Source organism: Camelina sativa, chromosome 11, assembly GCF_030686135.1.
Source record: "Camelina sativa cultivar CO46 ecotype springtype chromosome 11, ASM3068613v1".
NCBI lineage: Eukaryota > Viridiplantae > Streptophyta > Magnoliopsida > Brassicales > Brassicaceae > Camelina > Camelina sativa.
The window spans coordinates 15,964,276-15,985,131 of NC_141890.1; the positions used below are offsets into that span (position 1 = coordinate 15,964,276).

A 20,856-nucleotide genomic window follows, 5' to 3' on the forward strand; every position below is an offset into this window, starting at 1 on the left:
TTCACTGTTTTAATTATTTTTTTTCTTAGTTCCTAATTAATAGGCTATAATACGGTTCATGGCTCTGGTTGTTTCCAGGCTTGTACAAACTAGCATTTTGAAAACACCAGATAACTATTGATTACTCAATCTAAAAATGTAGCTGCTTGTGCAGTTCAAATGAAACTAATACAGTAATACATCAAGAATTAATTCTACCACGCCCATTGGCCATCATACACTAAAGAGATTAATTACTTATGAAGCACAAATGAAATACAAGAAGAAATGAGCAAAAAGATATAAAAATAAAGGAGGAATTTTCACTAAAAGACCCTTTAATTTTTAGATCCAAATGTTTTTCCTAAGAACCAAGGGATAAAAGCATGAAAACTATCTTCTTTTCGCCATAAATTCATCTTTTAGTTGGCTTTATAAGAAAGCGAATATGAGTTTGTGACGATCTGACCAAATGGCATCCGTCACAATGACAAAAGTTCTCTTTGTTGTGAAGAAATGAAACCGCTACAATATGTCGACATATACTAGACACAATGCTAAACACATTATTAATCCAGTAGAAAAATACACTCTCTTCCAAGATGATTTTTATCCATTTAAGCATTCGAGCCAACAACCTTAATTAAGAATATAACCACCACTCTAATAACCATCAGAGTTATCCTCTTTGACTTCTTCTGAGATTTGAACATCAGATCCACATGGAAACATAAGCATAAACCTTCGAAGTACGGTAGTTTTTTTTTTCATTGACCACCTTCAAACCATGGGTACATAGAAATACAGGTAAGTAAAAAAGCTTTGAATTGTTAAAAAATAAATTAAAGCATTAGTGATAAGAATGAACCTATATCTAAACAAATGATGGATAAAAATGGCCATCTGAAGCTTAGCGAACTCAGCTCCTACGCATAGTCTAGAACCAGCGCCAAAGGGACTCTAAGTCTTGGAGAGGATTGAGCCCAAGTCTTTCCTCTAAAATTTTAGTGTTTATTCTATGCTGAAAATTCTATAAAAAAATTTGAATAAGTTAAAAGATGAAGTTAAATAACTCACCTTCCAACCCCATGGATTAAATCTTAAAGGGTCATCGTACTTCTCTGGATTGAAATGGACATTAGCATAGCCCATGAAGATCCAACCAGCTGGAATTGTGTAATCACCAAAATGAAAGTCATGATCGGTTATTCTAAGAACTGTTGGCGCTGTGCTTGTTATCCTAAGCGACTCATTTATAACCTGAAATAAAACACCATATTTTTTTGAACTACTATCTATATCAAACTAATAGACAATGAGTGTACTGATATGTTAATTAATGTGTGATTGTGGCATATACCCACCATCTGGGTGAAAGTCATTGATTTATAGTCTTCCCAAGTTAGGCCAACCTCCTTGCCATTCTCCCCTCGAAGAATTCCCTCATGCTCTCTCTTCAACTCTTGCTTGACTTTAGGGTGATCGTTTATGAGTTTTACTGTAGCAGCAAGGATTCCTGGCGTTGTTTCATTAGCAATCAAAAAGAAAGTGTATATGTATTCGATCGCATTCTCTATGATCATAGTATCCGCTCCGCTTTTCGTTTCTCCAAATATGATCTTGAAAAACTCCCCAAATTCTTCTCCTGATGCTCTCTTCTTTAATACCGTCTCTTTTATTAACTTCATCATCAGCTTTCTTGCCTGTCAAAAAACAGATTTTCGTTTTGATTCCTTTACAACCAAATCATTTTCACATATATAGTGCTATAAGGGTTATATGAACTGAAAAATATGTACCTTCATCATTCGATAGACACCAGTCCCAGGAATGTTCCAAGAGAATTGAAACCACTCCCTTGGAAAATATCTCCAACATAGTGCGAGTTGTTGCCGCCTCTGGTTCCATTTCGCCCATAACTTTCTTTGCAAGGCATTCGATTAAAATCTATAAATTTTGATGAGATGATACATTAAGTAATCCAGTATAAGTAATAATGCAAAGGGTTACAAACTGTATTATATGAATAGATTTTTATTTTTTTACCTTGCTTGATGTTTCCTTGACGTTAAGGAAGCCGTTCCTAGCTCCTTCCTCCATGTATGTGCGAGCCAAAAGATCGACGTCTTCAACCATCCTCAGTTTTAAACCTTGTGGACCCAACAATTGGAATGTCAAGTTTCGAACATGTTTATGTGACTCTTTGCTCTGGACAAATTAAACAAGTTGTTTTCCCCAAATAGTCGTAATATGCTTTTCGTGATACCAGGGAGATAATTTGCCTTTGCTATCTCCACATTCAATTCAATATCTATTGAGATTATAGCTTTTCCTCCAAATAAGCTTGTCCGAAAAACTGGTCCATATCTATTTTTTCCCGTAAAAGACAACGCAACACTTATGAGTAATGTAAAAATGAATGTTGAAACATACATACATATGCATGCTGGAGAAATTAGCAAAGGTACCTAAGGATCCTCTCCTTGATGAATGTTGGAAGTTGACGAGCGTCATGAAGTTTCATGAACTCAAAAGTCTCTCCAATGATCGGAAAACCCATTGACCCCGGAGGTAATTTTCCATTTTTTTTTGGATTGCTCCACAGATAAATCCAATGAAATAGCTTGACCACTATGATTGAAACTATCACAGTCAGTAATTCATAAACCTCTACCATGTTAACTTATTTCATTCTTTCTACCTTTGGAAGATATTGGTTTGAGGATTTAGGGATGCATGATTCTACGACAGATGTGCCCTCTTTATGCTACTGCTCTCTCGTCGATTGAAAATATATACTATATAAATTTATTCAAGTTGGTTGAGACACTGGTTGGTACGGACAATAACTACCTCCTAAATCTTTTTTTTTTGGTTCACTCCAACTTTTTTTAACTTTATTGTTAGTTTTTAATTGGTCTAGATTATTTAAGAAAAAAATTGTTTTTGTTGTTTAAGAGGGGTAACACCAAAAGAAGTTGTAAAAGAATTTCAAATTTTACTTTGTCAACTCATCACCACACTACGTACACACAACTACTTTGAAAAACCAAATTTATCGAATTTATCCAAAACTACATATCTATGAGAGATGACAGTCATTTGTACATGTACTTGGAGGTGTATGTGGTATGGACGTATGGTGATGCTATACATGCATAACAGTGTACGTGTGACTGTGAGTTATTTGGTTATTTGGTCTTTGGTAAAATTGTAGAAAACACACCCATGTAATGAATGAAATTACTGATTATATGATGAAATACAATCTTTTTCGTTATCATTTTTTTTGTTTTCGGGTGATTTTCATTAAATTTTCAATATTCTGTTGCTTGACGCATACGGAATTTGTAACGAGACGTATTGAAAGTGCATGTGCGATTGATTATGTTGCTTGTCTATCAAGTTTCACGTGTTTAAAATGTCCGCTGGACAGCCTGGACGTATATAAAGTCCACGCTTCGAGAATCGAAGAAGTGATATAAAAAGTTGTACACAAAAATCAATCCTTATCCTATGATTTTGTTAACAAAATATTTTCTTCTTTAACAAAAATCTCGTATTTGCTTGCTTGTAGAGGGGGATAAATGCACACAGTTCTTTCATAGAGTGATGCTATCTCGCCAAAATTTCAATCAGGTACTATTCCTCACTGATGAGAACGACTAGATCGTTGACTCCAAACAGGGAGTTCAGCAGCTTGTAGTGGAGTACTTCCGGAGTTTGTTTGGTAGCAATGATCAAACTCATTCCCCAACTGTTGCAGAACTAGCAGTTATTGTCCCTCAACGTTGCTCCGAGTCGGCTATTCAGGTTCTGTCTAGCCCATTAACCCCGGAGAAAATCAAAGATGCGCTATTCTCTCTGCCAAAAAATAAAGCCCTGGGCCTGATGGATATTGTGCAGAGTTCTTTACCACGCAATGGAACACGGTTGGTTTAGACTTGGTTGATGCGGTTTTGGAATTCTATCATTCCAGCCAGATTTTGAAGCAATGGAACTCAACCATTCTGACTCTTATTCCAAAAACTCCAAATGCTTCAAGAATATCCGAGTTTAGGCCCATCGCATGCTGCAACACCATTTACAAAGTAGTGTCCAAGTTACTTGCAAACCATCTCAAGAGTGTGCTCTCTGACCTCGTCGCAAACTCACAATCTGCTTTCATTCCAGGAAGATTGCTTGTTGAACATGTGCTTCTTGCAACGGAACTAGTTCAAGGCTACAATCGAAAGAACATCACGGCTAGAGGCATCCTAAAGGTTGATCTTAAAAAGGCTTTCGACTCAGTGCACTGGGATTTCATCATCAATGTGCTAAAGGCTCTCAATTTCCCATCACATTTTGTAAACCTCATCAAAGAATGCATCACCACTCCAAGTTTTTCTGTGTCAGTAAATGGTGAATTTGTGGCTACTTCAAGGGAGCTAAGGATCTAAGGCAAGTGGACTCTATCTCTCCTTATCAATTCACTTTAGCGATGGAGTTTTCACACAGTTACTGAATCGTAGCTACATCAACAACCTCATTGGACACCACCCATCAGCATCGGCTCCTCAAGTCACTCATCTTGCATTTGCAGATGATATAATGGTCTTCTTTGATGGCAAGAAGGAATCTCTTCATAACATCACTAAAGTCCTGCAAGATTTTCGCCAATATATCTGGTCTACATATGAACATAGACAAATTGACAGACACCAACTGGGGTTACATCGACCGATACAAGGTTCACTTGCATCGACCAACACGCACATTGCAGCATCAACCGACGCATGCTCGACATAGCAAGAAATCCATAATTGCATCGACCGACGCCTCCACATTGCATCGACCGATGCTATTAGGTCAATTTGTGTCATCCTCACATTGCATCGACCGACGTACATGCCGAGCATCGTTTTCCCCCGAAGCTTCTCGCTGGATTTCCGTTCCTAAACCACCAAGAACACAAACCTATTGCCACAAAAAGCTTCCCAAAGCGTCCTGCGACGAAACGACATAACAACAAGCCAATAAAACACACAAACAAGCAGATCAAAGAAATCTCCAGCTTAGATAAGCCAGGTCATGCACTAACCTTTGCCAAGACGATTCTGAACCTTACACAAGAAGGAAAACGCTCCTAAGAAGCTCCTACAACGATCCTAGCTACAGATCTCTACTGGAACAGCCTCAAACTCCAAGAACACTCACAAAACTCTTTCTCTCTTTCGCTCTCTGCAGAAACGGCCAAACCTCCGCCACAATACGACAAAACTCCCTTTTATACACGTTTTCAGGGTTTCCCTAACCCCAAAATGCAACGTTTAACTTAAACTCGTCCGCACAGAACCAACCTTGCATCGACCAATGCATCCCCTAAACCGGAATTCCGGTTCGCGGATGTTACACTCCTCTATCTTCTCTTCATCAACATCATCAGTTTCAACATGTCCCCACACATGGTCTCTAAAATCAGAACCAGATCGGACAAAATCATTTATGTTTTTAACTTCCACATCATTGATCTCATCAGGCCTAAGGAAATCTAATGAGTCGAATATGTCATAATTTCTTGAGATGGAAATGTATGGATAAACGATATCCTACAAAAAAAACACATTTACACAAATGTTGGTTAAGAAACAGTAAAAAAACACTACCAGATTATGACCATAACAATTAAAAAAGAATAGTGAAAGGAAATTACTAACCTTTGGTCCAATCGATTTCTCTATGAAGATAGTGTCTTGATAAGACACTTTTGCTGCGCACCTTCCAGTTAGAACATCTAGGACCGTTTGTGAATTCCTTGTTAATCTTCTCTCCCAACAATTCTCCAATCAATAGAATTGCTTCCATAACCCATACTTGAAGTGCAAATGAGAAACCATTAAGGATATAACTGTTGGTCTTCCTCAAATCCTTCTGATGTGAGCGCGTATCGGTACGCAACTCGGTCACTCCGTTACGCCGGCTCGGTCAGGGAAGGCTGCTCTCGAGACGTCTGAATCGGCGATGACTTTCCTCGGTCAGGGCTGATTCGTTGGGCTTGACTAAGTAAATGACTCGTGGAAACGGGATATAGAAGCAAGCGCATGAGGGAAATGAAAGATGCACGGAAAGGACTTGTTGGGTTGCTCAGACGGATCGATGCGGCTCGTTGCGGAACAAACGGGACGACTCGGGGAGCATGAGACGGAACGAGACGGTGCGATACGGAAAGAATCACTCTTTCAATAGACAATCCCGGATTGAGCTATAGAAAGCAGATGAGACAAGATCAAAGAATCACTCTTTGAGGAAGGTTTAATTTCATTCAAGTCTGAAAAACTACAAAGAGCTTAAGAGAGGTTTAAATACTTAGGTCAAGAGAGGGCTTAGGGACACGCGGACTCATATTGGTCCGCACATTTTTCCTTTGACGTGTTCTCCTTGCAAATGGAACACGTCGCCCATTATGACTTTCAAACTTAACAATCTCAACGTTCAAAAGGGAATATTCCAAGTTCGAATTAAAATGCAAAGTAAAGGGAAGAAAGATCCGTCTTTGGCCTTAACGCGGGAAACGCCTTAGCCTTAGGATGTTTTGCACCAATCTCAATGCCTCGTTAAAAGCTCCTCCGGTAAACCCAATGGAAAAAACCCGGAGTGAGGAAAAAGAGTACACATCTTCGCTTAAGTGACTTTGGTTGTCTTCACTCTTGGGTAAGAGTGAAGACCATTCGAACTGAACCTTCAAGGTCTTCATGGGTCGGTTGATGCTGGACGAATGATCGAACGAAGAGGTTGATCTGCTGCTTGGTCGCCTTTGCTGAGCTCCTTGATCGTGTCGTGGCTCCTGGGAGGATCGCTGGTGCCTTGGCCGCGCTTGTTGCTTGCGTCTCGGCTGCCTCCGATGCGTCTCGGTCTTGTGCCTCGGTCATGATCGGCGTCTCTCGGTCGTCTTGGTCGAGCTCTTGTCCTGCGCTCACATCACCTTCCCTGTGTCCATGATCGAGGTCACAAGATAGTCAAACGAATGTAAACCCCAAGGATAAGCTCTCAACTTATCAAGATCCATCAGAAGTTTGATGTATGAGAGAGGGATCTTCTTCTTCTCGTCCTTAGCTATCACCAAACCAGCTATGACACAAACATATACAAATCTTATATTGTCTCCATATTCCCACTTGGGAGCTTCTAGTAGATGCACATCTATCAGCCTCTTAATGTTCATCTCCCCATCTCTCTTCAATAATCTAGCCCAAAAACCTTTGTCCTCTTTCCAACTGTCTTCTTTCCAAGTCTTCAAATCTAAGCTGAAATCATCCTCGTATTTGAATCCAGTGACTGAATAATATTCTTGCATTGAAAATCTCAATGGCTTCCTTACAAACACAAACCATAGTTCATGTTTCTTATATGTGATCAACTGCCTACACATGATGATGTGGATCAAACGCGTAGAGTATCCTAAACCATTTTCGTAGATGGCAAAAACATTTGCAAAAACAGGATCACTCTTCAATTTCTCGTACTCGGTTGGCAAAGCATCCTTGATTCTTTTCATGATAGACATTCTGCAGCTTTTGTTTATCTGCTTCAATTGTGGTTCATCACCATATCTGAAAAGGCGTTTAGGATACTCCTTTTCAACGCCTGAACAAAACAATTAACAAAAATTAAACCAAACACAACTATAAGAGTTGTTAGAAATAAGAGAGAAAAGTTCCCATCACGGGAAAAACATATATTCAAAAATTATATAAGAACCTAATATCAGTCCGATTGATCCAGCTTTGTCATCCATATTCAACAAGCTAATATTCGAAGTACATCTAACATGTGAAACATAAAACATATTACAATCAAATAACTATCAAACCAAAAAAGAAACCAAGAGCAGTTCATAAGCGATTAAATACTAAATTTTAAATCTAACAAAATTGACAATTTTATACAAAGCTTAGCGATAAACCAACTCAATCTATCGGGATTTCAAAACTCTTGACACAAACTATGATAAAATTAGATGAACCAAGACAAACCTTGCAACATTTTATTCCTCTCATCTCTGATAACTCAATTTCGTTACAGGAATTCAAAAGCGATTACCAAATCTACATGCAACTTCTAAATCTATACAAAATGAGAAATTTGGAGTGATTTACACTGTAATATCAAGCTGAATTTCAAATGATGTGAAGAGAAGCAAACGATATTGAGTGATAGGATCAAAGAAAACCATGGGAGCAAATAAAAATATGAGTCGCAAGAATAAGAGAAAAACAAATCAGGAGGAGGACGAATAAAGGAAGAAGCTTCGCCCATATGAGAAAAGAATGAAAAAAAGAAACTCACCGCTGTCGATTAATCGGAAGAACATGCCAAAGAAATTCACCATCAAAGCTGCCGTCGCTGTCGTTTTTTCTTCTTTACGATTTGGTAAAAGTGAATTGTGAGTGAAAAAGAGTTTTCATTCCTTTTGGGTGTAGAAACCTCTTATTCGAGTAGAAGTTTCCATATACTCCATTTTTATTTTTTTTTATTTTTGTGAATAATTCAAAATTAAGTTCATTCAAACTCTTAGACGATTACTAAGCTAACTATTCACTTAGTATGAATGGTAACTGCGGACAGGGCGGCCAAATCTATATGCGGTCTGGACCGCTCCATTTTTAAGGCAGACTACAGACCGCTGCGGACCAACTCTATTTGTAGGCAAAAGCGGTCCGCAGTTGGTCCGCAGCGGTCTTGTCTCTGCTTTATTTAGACCGTACCACTGCGGACTACATTTTCTGAATGGTAAATAAAAAGCGGTCCAGTCTGCAGACGGATTTGTCTGCCCCAACCGCTGCAACCATTCACACCCTAATTATTTTATCTTAAAATATCTCAAACCATCTTTAATATATATTTGTTCATATTTGATTATAGACTTCCAACTTAAAACCAATTGGCAATGAGTGGAGAAACTCATATCTTATATATACCACTTACGATCATACTTAACTTCTAATGTGAGATATTGTATTCCTAATACGCTCTCTCGAGATGATGGTTATTCTAGGCATCACTCTCGGAATGTTCGGGCATGAATCGGCGGATCAACTATTAAGCCAGACCGATTGTGGATTGAGTTGAGCTTGTGCGGACCGGCCTCTGATACCATATTAGATTATGGCTTTTAACTTAAAATCAATTGGCAATTAGTGGAGAGACCCATATCTTATATATACCAGTTAATATCATATATTAACAAGCCTTATGCATCTTTTTAAGGTCTTGAATTTTGTTAACCGCTACTCTCAACCAACGAATGGTCCGGTTATCTAAACCAATTAATAATTGTCTAGCTGTATCAACATTTCTGATAATTTGGTCTAAATTCAATTGTTAAGGTTTTTTTACTTCTTAGAATATAAAATGATATATTATATTTTCACGAGAATTAAAACTTGTTAATCACTGAATTTATTCTTATTAAAGATTTTTACAATTTTTCAATAATTTAGTCTTTTGACAATGAGAGAACCCATCATTTTATTGGTTATTTTGATGCCCCTTTAAATTCTTCAGCCGGTTGTTGACTTTGGACCGTTGCGTGCGATCATTCCACTTCCTATGCGAGAATCTACCTCTTAGTGTACGATCATTTATAGTAGGATCCTTAAATGATTGTGAATGCCTAAAGAGTGAGGGTTTAGATTGTGTAGTCTGGATATGGAATTTAAATACCATCCACTGTAATCATTGGTGACAAAGTAATCTGCAAACCGTCATGTGGTCGAAGAGAGAGCATGACCATTGAGAAGGGCATGCATGCACTTGGAGACTTCACATAAGATAATTTCTGGGAGTACCGAGTACGCTTTGTGACATAGTTTATATTCGGAAGAGTTTGGTTGTCGGGACTGATGTTAAAAGGGAGATCATGTGTTTGAATCAGCTGCCATGATGGATGTCGCCGGAAAAGAGAAAAGAAAAAATAAGGGTGGAGTGAGGCGGCTGATAGCCTGATAAGTGATACCATATATTGTAATAACTCAACATATAGTTATTAGTCAACATCAAGAGCTTTGACTGAAGAAATTGGCTTCGTATGAGTAAACTTTTATGTAGCTAAAATGAAACAAGTCAGAATAATTATGAAACAACGACTAAGCTAAGAGAGAGTTTGATATATTAATTAGAGGTGGGGAGGCCAGTGAATGCCTTATCTCCGGCAAGGAAATGGCGTCGGAAGAGCTATGTACGACGGCAGCTTTTCTCCTGGCATCACCACGGACACATCTGACGTACTAACCGGAACCTGCCATTTTACACATTTTGGTTATGCTTATGCAATTACTTATACTTGATAATAACATGGCGTTTGACGTCAATGTTGTGGGTTTGTAAACAACTTACACATGTTACTTTTTTCTTTTCATTAAAGCATAAATCAATCAAAGTAAGATCATATATAGAGTACTAAAAATCTTTTTGGTGTCCTTCAATTCTTTTGAGGAAAATAAAATCTTTGATAGTAAAAATGAGATAAATTAATGTAAGAATAAGGCACATAAAAATAGATAAAAGATTTTTACCATAGAAGATTTTTCAGCATGTTTCCGAAACTGAGCAGAGCCGCAGAGCCATCGTAAGAAGAAGAATGATCGGACCTGAAGAGATGTTCCAGGATTGCCAATATGATGAGCACTAAAATCAATATTGCAGTCGCCACAAACCCAAACCAAATCGCATTCATCGATGGCCCTGACGCATCCTTGGTTTTGTATATGCTCCATGTTCTTATCGTGTTTTCCGACCTTGACTCGTTCATCAGCTTCAACACTCAGGTTTTCCTTTAATGTAAGAACATACAGAATCAGAGACCAAAATTGAAACATAAATGAGAAAAATCAAAGTAATTAAGATACTTTCACTCAATATTTATAGCTCCTCTGTTTTTTTTTTCTTTTTTAAAGAACGTTGAACAGAACATATATAGACGAATATAAAAACACAAAGCACATTTTGTATATGCTTATATTTATTGTAGTGAGACGTTATACATACGCATATAAATATATATACATTTTTTTTTCTTGGCAACGCGCACATACGCATATAAATTGGTCATGATCAGGAACTCCTCTGACCATGTCTTTTCTGACCAGCTTTGAAAGACTTCTTGCATTCATGTGTCCTAGCCGTTGATGCCATAAGACTGGATCATCTTTCTCAGCTCTGAAGCAGTTCTTCGCTTCCTCCCACATATAGCAATTGTTACCAATTTGGATTCCTGAAAGTGCAGTTCGGTTATCCTCATCATTTTCCCAACACTTTACTTTGTTGAAACTTACAGTCAGACCTTCATCACATAGCTGACTCACACTGATTAGATTTATTGTCAAACCTTCTACAAAATATACATTTGTAAGCGGTGGCTTTTCAGCGTCAGTTAAGTTACCTATACCCCTGATCTTGCCTTTTGCTCCTCCTCCAAAGGTGACTTTGCTCTCTCTGACCTCTCAGTAGCTAATTATATTTGCCTGATTCCATGTCATGTGTCTAGAGGCACCGCTGTCGAAATACCAAGGTTTGGTTGCCATTGCTTAGGATGAGGTGTCTGCCACATGACAAAACAGTTCTGATTTGGCAATATACACTTGCATCTCTCTTCTTCCATGTGGATAGCATTTTCCCTGTTTCAACAATTGTTTAATCCTAGCTGCATATCTGTAGCAGTACCTTCTGATATGCTCATGACGTCCACAATAATAACACTCATAACCCTTGATAGTCCTTTGATGATGATTGATATGCCTTGCAACAGTTTGTCTTGCTGGAACAAACCTTGGTTTGTTCACTGTTTGGGAGTAACTGAGATAAGAGTTGACATTCTGATCCTTCACAAACTTAGTATTCCCACTTGATTCTCCACCATGATAGCCTAGACCAAAATTTGACTGACCAACTCTCCCTGCAACTAGTATGTTTTCAAGATTCGTTGTTCCGCTATTCATCATGTAAATCTTTTTCTTGGTTTCGCTTAACTCTTGAGCAAGAACTCTATTGTTCTCTAATTATGTAGTAAGTTCCCTTGTCAGCTTCTCATTCAGATCTTGAAGCTCGATTTTCTCTTCCAACCAAGACAACTTCTCCTTTCCAAGAGCCAACCATTCATCATACAATTTTCTGAATTCACAGTCAACGTCTATTTTTGCAGCATCTTACTCTTTCTCAGACACACATCCCTCGATGGTTGTGTCTGACTCGCTGTATGTGGATCTTCACTCTCCAGACTTCCCATAAAAGCCACAAACTCACTGCATTTTTTAATGAATCATCTTCTTCGGATTCACTCTCACTTTCTACAATGTACGACTTATCTTTTCTAGCAACTGATCTTACACAATCAAACTTTGGAGATGAACATTCAACACTCATGTGACCGTATCCATGACATTAATGACAATGAATATCATTTTTCTTCCCACTCCTTTTTCTGTCTCTGTCACGTCCACTTCCTTGACTGCTCACCAAGTTTCCTTTTCAACCCTTCTTAAAGCTCTGGTAAATTTTTTGCTAACATCCTCATCTCCACTTTCAAAGTCTGAATCTCTTGTTTCTCACTAGATACTGTGAAGGCTACTCCCTTGGAAGTGTTTTTTTTTTCCAGTTGTGATCTCCAGCTCGTAAGCCTGCAGCATTCCCACAACTTCTTCAAACTCAATTTTATCAGTCTCCAAAGAAGTTCCTATTGCAGTCCTCTTACTCTCAAACCTCACTAGAAGACAATTAAGCAGTTTCTTTGCAAGTTTTTTGTCCTTGTATTTCTTTCCCATATTATGTGCTTCACTTGCAATTGCACTCAGTTTCCCACTAAATTCCTCTATAGTTTCAGATTCCTACATAGTGAGGTTCTCGAACTTTGATGCCAGCATGTCAATCCTTGAACGCTTCACACTGCTCTTACCCTCATATGCCTTAAGCCAAATTACCCCAAGCTTCTTTAGAAGATTCACAGTTCAAAATGCGCTTAAATTGGTTGTCGTTAACAGCGTTAAAGATAAGAGATAACGCCTTTGAGTTTGATGTGGCTTTTCCTTCCTCTGTGTCAGTCCACCTATCCTCAGGTTTCAGGACAACCTTTCCATCTTCAGTCTTTGTTACAGATGGCGTACATCCTAAGTTAGTTGCAATCCATGCCTCTTTTCCAAGTCCACGAATAAGTGCTCGCACTTTCACTTTCCAGTGACCGTAGTTTGCTTTCTTAAGCATGATTGATCTTCCAACGACAGCATACTCTTTGGTAGAGTCCATCCCTTCCGCATGATCCTCACCTGTTGTTAAGATACAACTTGGTTCAGATGCCTGCTCTGATACCAATTGAAAAGGGGATGAACTGGGGATCTATAACCAAAAACTCAGAACCTCTGAGCTTTTTACTTTATTAGAAACTTGATTAATTATATTACGACTCACTAAATTGGGTTTACACAACAACTAAAATACTTAAGCTTGTCACATGAGATTTTTACCACTAACTATAATAGATCTCAAGAACCACTATCTCTTATCTTTCTAGTTCGCCGTTAACAGAGTAAACCTACTCTCTCTCAAGAAAAAGCTTCTCACAATCTTTTTCATTTCAAAACGGCTGACCCTAGCTGATTACACTCAACTCCCTTTTATAGTCACGAGTCTTCATGGATCTTCTAGGTTAGATGTCACGATCTTGGATACCTCCAAATCTTCAAGAGAATATCCTCCTCTCAGCCAGAATGTGCTCCGTGATCTCCTCTTAGTCATCACTTCAGTTCGCGCCAATTCCACATCATCACCTAATCCTTGTTGGATAATCCTTTCAATAGGAACAACATGCACCTTGTTCCAGCAAGCTGGAATAGCATGTGCCTTGTCCCAGCAAGCTCGTACAATCTATTAAGTTTGGGCTTGTTTTTGATTATAAATTAGTGAAACTTCTTGATTTAGCTTTATCTGAAGATACTATAAATAATGTGAAGAATTTGAGAACAATAATGGAAACAAGTGTAGAATCATTGGGTTTTAATATCTCAGCTTGAAATGGTCATAACGAAGTTGTTGATTTGTAATATTCTTGTTTATTACAGTTTTGGAACTGATTTTGGGTGTTTGTGTCTATAGGCATAGTCCTTGCCTTGGTTTGTTCAAAGATAGTAGGTATAAGTCTAAATCAAAGAAGTCATCTTTGAAGTCTGTTGATATCATTGGATTTAGAGCTGGCCCTGAGCTTGAACGAAGAGCAAAGGAAAGAGTTGAAGATAGCTCTATCTTGTTGTTGCTGCTACGTCTGTTAATCCCCCTAATTTCATCCATCTTGTTTATAAACCTTCAAGTGGCTCTGCCAAGACCAAACACTACAAGAAATAAATGTGTTAATAGGGGAAAACGAGCTATTTCCCCCCAAGAACTATCATATCTCGCTGGATGGAGCCCGAACTTTGGACACGATCTATATAGCCATGTCCACTATGACCAACTCTTATTTCCCCCCAAATCAAAAGTTTTACACTTATATCACCCCGAGCCTAAATTGCATCGGTTTATCCGGTGAACCGCAGACCAAACGATATAAACCCGATATTAAACCAATTATGACCCGATCCCTACCCAGTTACGACCAGATTCCTTACCCACAAATTCCCAATTTTCAAATATCACGAACCCTACAATCAACTTGCCATTTTTCTTCTTCTGTCTTCTTTTCTGGGTGCCCATTACCGAATTCGAGCTTCAGAATGAGCAATTTATCAACAAACTCGACCGGATCATCCAGTTCTCGTGCGAGAGGAAGAGTGTTCGATGTGCCAAAGAGATGTTGGTGCGGGGAAGCTGTTGTGGCATTGATCTCGAAATCTGATCCGAATCCTTACCGGAGATACTACCGTTGTAGTTTTGCTGCAACAAATAAGGTAAAAGTTATGCTTTGATCCTCTTGTTTCATGATTTTGGTTGGTTCTAATTATTGGGAAATTGGTAGCTTCGGAACGATGAACACACATTCAAGTGGGTCGATGAAGCTTTGCTGAATGAGGTAGATGCATTGATCTCGAGTAATGCTGGACTTGAGCAACATCTGAAAGAGCTTAGGACAGAGAGGTTGGAGTTTGAGAAGATGGTTTATGAGAAGATGGAGAAGGAGGTCTTGGAGAAGGTTGAAGATGGTTTAAGTGAAGCCAAATCATGGAATAAGAAGATGATGAGTGTTATATTGTTAGTTTGTATGGTCATGATTTGACTAAGCAAAGTAGTTGGTTGAAGATGGTGTATGCTCCTGGTTGTAACCTTTTGTGTTAAGACAATTTGTATTTCAAACCTTTTGTGGTAAACATGAAGCTCCATTTGTGTTAAACATGAAGTTAAACATGAAGCTATGCATTCATACAAAATACAAAAGAGATAGGGAGCAAAGAGATTAAATTCAATGTCATAAACGTTAAAATAGATCATACAAAAGAGATAAGAAAGGCAAGAGTTGATGTGGTCGAAAATACATTATAGGCAACCACAAATTTCACCATTTGAGACAAAAGAAACTAAGCGATCTAGGGGAAGACAAGAGTTTATGTGGTCGAAAAATACATTATAGGCAACCACAAAACTAGCACCCTAGTTAGAAGTAGCTACTTGATCATTCTTGAGTTAGTGAACCTTGACTTGGTTCAACTTGAGAAGGCTCTTGAGAAGGCTGCAAAAAAAATAGAAATTTAGTAAAACCATCAAAGTTAGAAATTTAAACCATCAAAGCAATGCATCATACCTTGGCAAATTCAGCCTTATGGAACCTAGAGTTATGGTTAGCTTCCCCACAAATGCCACAATGCATTATTCTTTTCTTCTATTTTGGTTGCTTCTTAGTAGGTGACTCATTCACACCCTTCTTCCTTTTCTTGTCAGTCTTGGTCTGGTTTTCTTCAGGTGGTTCTGCATACACTTTATTCCCATTTGTACGAGGCCAAAACTTTGCACTTCTTTGTGGAGTTAGGCCTTCTTCATAATTTCTCCTCCATATAGGTGTTCGGAACCACTGGCAGACGTAGTCTTCAGCCTTTAGCGTCTTATGAATGATGAGACCACATGCATGCTCACATGGGATGCCACAAATTTGCCACTTCTGACACATACAAGTCATCTTCTTTAGACAGACACGGTGAGAGTCTCCACTGATTATGACTTCAAATGTGCCATTTGTGCTTGTTAATACCTTAGCCGTAGATGCTACTTTGTGCTCAGCCGCAAGAAACTTAACAACATATGGAGTACAGATCCCTGCAAATATTTGTGAAAAACATGAGTAGTATAAACAAAAAAAATAATACATAAGTCACAAGGAGAATATATGTTTTACCTGTGTGAGAATTAGATAGGGCAGACCTCTTTGCAATTTGCACCATGGCCAGTCGTCTTATTGCCTCTAACATGGCAACAAAAGGCTTCTCTCTTGCCTTGTTGATGGAGCTGTTAAAGGACTCAGTCGGGTTATTGTCGACATCTTCGCAATAATTACCAACCTTGTGGAATGCCCTACACCAACTCTTTGGATTTGTCCTCATTACATCACTGTAAACGCGAGAATCAAAAGCAAATATCCTCTCCAAATGCCGCATATACTCTGACTCATTTTAAGACCAGGCCAAATCCCATGACTCATTTTATTTCTATGAACCTTTTTGATCATCCATATGCTTATAAACGAACTTATTGATCCTCCATATCTTATCATTTGACAGAATCGACGCATAAACCTTCCACTCATATTTAGATCCATCCTCATCATTAACACCAACACATTTATACCCTATTTTCGCTTTATCATACCTGTACTGCTTCAAATTTCTCCCAGTTTTGAGAACATAATCGAGAACCGCCTCCTTAAATGCAACTCCATTGAAAAATGCGTGCTTATAGAACAACTCCCCATTACCACGCCTCATATTCGTACGAGCTCTTGTTGGACCGTCTTCATCGTTGTCTTCACTCTCTAGGTACACATCGTGGCGGATTGGAGGTTTGTCGCTAAACTCCTCTACTAGCTGTTCGATGTGAAATTTGTCTCTATCTTCACCTTCTTCGTCGTAATCAGGCGTTTGGCCGCCGGGATCTCTCTCAATTAACGCCATCGTCTCTGAACTCGAAGGAACTCGAAATCGCAGTTTTTAGGGTTCTTCAAGATTTGGGGATTTTTCGATTTAGGATTTTTTCGAGATTGAGTGGAAGATATTTTTTTTAGTCGGGTCAAAACTAGGTTAAACCGATTAAATTCGGGTCATATTCTGGTTAAATCGACAAATTCGGGTCAAATAAGGTTTAATCTGGTCTGATTTGGTTTAGGTTATTCGTTAGACGGTTAAGCAAATAGTAAACCGTCACAAACCCAGGTCTGGGTGTAACTAGATCTACAACTTTCTATTCAGGGTGATATAAGTGTAAAACTTTTGATTTGGGGAGAAATAGGAGTTGGTCATAGTGGACATGGCTATATAGATCGTGTCCAAAGTTTCGGGCTCCATCCGGCGAGATATGATAGTTCTTGGGGGGGGGAAATAGCTCGCTTTCCCATATTAATAGCAGTATATAATATTTGATGATCTTCTTAATGAGTAACTTTAACATCAAGCTTTCTATAATAAGATAACTAATTTATTTTCTATTTAACGCCAATCAACTCAGTGTCTTTTCTATTTAAACTTTTAGATTTTGTTAATATTTATTCATTTTTAATGGGAAAATTGGAAATAAAGGATCACTAAAAAAAATTTGTCCATATATACCTGTTTTTTGAAAATGATCATTTTTACCTAAAATATCCATACAAATTAATAAACCTAAATTTAACAAGTTATAAGAAGTGAAATATATGAAAATAAGTAGATATACAATAATAGACGTAATATAATTTTTGACAAAAAAAATGTATAAGTTATTTTTTTGATGGATAAAATTTGGTATAAAACATTTAGAAAACGTTTTCTGCTGTTCTGAAAAAAATACGGATTATGTGTTCTAACATTTTGTAAATGTTATACTAATTTCAGGAATAGTTTTTGTTCTAAATAATTTAGTAGTCCGAAATTCTAAATTCTACAAAATTCAGAGTGTGTATTCTACAATTCACACCAGAAAATTAATCACCTCAACAAATATTTTAAGCGTATCAATGAAAGAGTTGTTAAAATATGTGATAGCAGCTTGAGCTTCTTGTTCATTACGAAATCCAATATAAGCAAATTGTCTACTTCTGCCATCATCACTGCAAAAGCAACGACAGTAACTATATAGAGTGATTCCAACAGAAACACACAAAACAAATTAGCTGCTGTGAATCTACAAGTATATATACCTTAAACGCATCAATTCCACGTTTGTGATTTCTCCTTTTTGTGAAAAGACATCTCGAAGTCGATCCTCTTTCACATATTCTGGCAAATTCTTAACGATTATCCTTGTTCCTCTTTCACAACTATGAGATACACTGCAAGATGAAGACGAATTTCAAAGTATGGTTATGAGAAGCAAACGAAATCGAGCTAGTAGCAGCAAATAAAAAATCGTTATATTGATTATTTCTGATTATATAAAACCCAGAAGAGGAAGAGAGAGAGATATGGTGAATGAGGGTAAACCCGACGAGCAGCTTTTTCAGCTTCTTTCGGGTCTTCTTCAACAGGTTTCGATTTCGATTTCGTTTATCATCTGTCAAATTCGTTTCTTCCTTGATTTTGATTTTCAGTTTCTATTCATTCGAATTTCAATTTCTCTTTTTTTTTTTTTTAATCTCAATTTTTTCTATCGATTGGTAAAATCAATTTACGCATATTAATTTTGGTGCAGCCCTGATGATTTTGCCTCTTGAAGGTGGAATCATTGACAAACACAGAAGAGGTTGAGCTACGTTCTAAGATCGAAGCTCTTGGTTTGGAAGTCACCAAAGTCCCGTCAAAGTCTGCTCAACACCTCAATGATGAATCGCGAGAACAAGAGGAAACAAATCAAGAGGTGGACGAATGAAGCTTCACCCAGATGAGAAAAGGAGGAATGAAGCACCGCCGTCGATGTCTATAAAGTTTTTGATGTTTAGAATTTTTATTTTATTATAATTAGGAGTTTATATTTTTATTATTTAAATTTATGTAAATTTGAGGGCAAAATTGGTTTTTAATTATTATAAACCTTATGTGACCAAACTTGTGAAAATAAAATACATTTAGACATTTTTTTTAAAAAAATATCCTTTATAGACAATTCTCTCTTTTTTAATTATTATTTTATCACATCTAACTAAAAATAAAAGTTTATCAAACTTAATATTTTTCTAGGATGTAGTCCGGGGTTCATACTAGTTTACTATAAAGACAAACTTTTTGATGGTTCACAATACTTGGTCTGTAAGTTACACATCTTACTCTCCAGATTATGCCGATAAAAAATTATGTTAACTCCAAATTTCTCCAGGTTATGCGGATAGAAAAATTATGTGAGCTCCAAATTTCTTGGTTTATTCATATTTCTTGACAATGACTAAGTTTCATTATGCATATGTCATATAGCACCACGTTAGATGACAAGAAAATTGTTTTTTACAAAAAAATTGTAAACTCAATTAGAAAAATTGTGCTTCACTTGGATCGTGCATATGAATGCAAACTTGTTAGACGACGTAGAATATGTCTAGTTGCGGGTGCCGAAAAGACCATATTTGTGGACAAAATCGCCACAAATACGGAGCTTAGGTTACCTTTTTTGCATCCCAATTAACTCGGTGGAAGATATCAGAATGGGTCGTTTTCTTGATTTAATCATCCAAAGATATTCAGTTGAAATCATCGTTGATATACTCAAATATACTCTAATGGTACTAACAACTTTGCAGTTATAATACTCTAGGGGTCAAACCCACAGAAACTCTAGATGCTGACAATAAATTTAATAATTTTCAATTATACTAATGTATTTAAATTGAAATACAAAAACAGAAATAAAGTTTTAGAAATTCATATGGAATTGCATTAAGAAATAGAATAGAGAAGTAAGGGAGTTTGAAATCTCTCTCAAAAGGGTTGAGTTCTGACTTGTCTCTCGAAAAGCTCTATGTGTCTTTCTCTCAAAAGTTTGCAGAAAATAAAACATAAGAGTTTCTAAAACCCTGAAATCCTATTTATATCTCTTAAAACACGTCAAGGACTTAATAATGCAATTAGGAAAAACTTTGGGGCAGTTATGCAAAACTTCAGAACTTGAGAAACTCGGACTTTTCTTCAAGTGAACAATGCATCGATCGATGCCAACACCTACATTGGTCGATGCAACTCTCTAAACTCGTATCCAAACTTCACATCTTAGCCTCAATGGTAGAATGTGCTCCAAATCCTCTTATTTTGCTCCATTATGCTCCATTCGTGCCAATAGGTACCTAATCCTACAAAGAGTCAAAAACAACCTAAAAAGCAAATCAAAAGACTCCAAAAGCACATTTATATCATGGTTAAAAACCGTAAAAACCATGATATATCAATATTGGTAACAACAATACCAAAAATATTGATGTAAACCAAGATGAGTCATAGCAAATAACAGTTTTGAAATGAGATGATCATAATAGGTATGTGGAAGTTGAAAATGTGATCATTAGCACAAATGAAAAAAAAACGAAGAATTTTTTTTGACAAAATCGAAACCTGGCAATCAGAGGTTTTGATCAATCAATCGGAAATCAGAGATTTTGATTAATCAATCGGAAATCAGAGATTTTGATTAACCAATTGGAACGACATATCTCTATTATACATATAATTTATTTTCTATGATCCTTTGAATTCTTGTTTAGTAAGGGTATAGAAATTAGGGTTCTTTGATTTTTGAAAATTAGGGTTTCTCAAAATC

At 37.3% G+C, this 20,856-nt stretch overlaps 1 long non-coding RNA gene and 3 pseudogenes across 1 annotated transcript; 2 read left to right on the forward strand and 2 right to left on the reverse strand.

Annotated features, from left to right (window-relative positions):
• Window positions 1-642: 642 nt before the first annotated feature.
• Window positions 643-2,663, reverse strand: LOC104723735 (cytochrome P450 708A2-like; annotated as a pseudogene).
• A 7,469-nt stretch (window positions 2,664-10,132) lies between these two features.
• Window positions 10,133-10,845, reverse strand: LOC104723734 (uncharacterized; annotated as a pseudogene).
• Window positions 10,846-14,714: 3,869 nt separating this feature from the next.
• On the forward strand, window positions 14,715-15,235 carry LOC104728102 (uncharacterized protein At4g04775-like; annotated as a pseudogene).
• A 2,969-nt stretch (window positions 15,236-18,204) lies between these two features.
• LOC147934060 (uncharacterized) lies at window positions 18,205-19,202 on the forward strand. The gene is made up of 2 exons (XR_015573029.1): window positions 18,205-18,643; window positions 18,832-19,202. It is a non-coding gene; the product is annotated as an uncharacterized LOC147934060 (long non-coding RNA).
• Window positions 19,203-20,856: the final 1,654 nt, after the last annotated feature.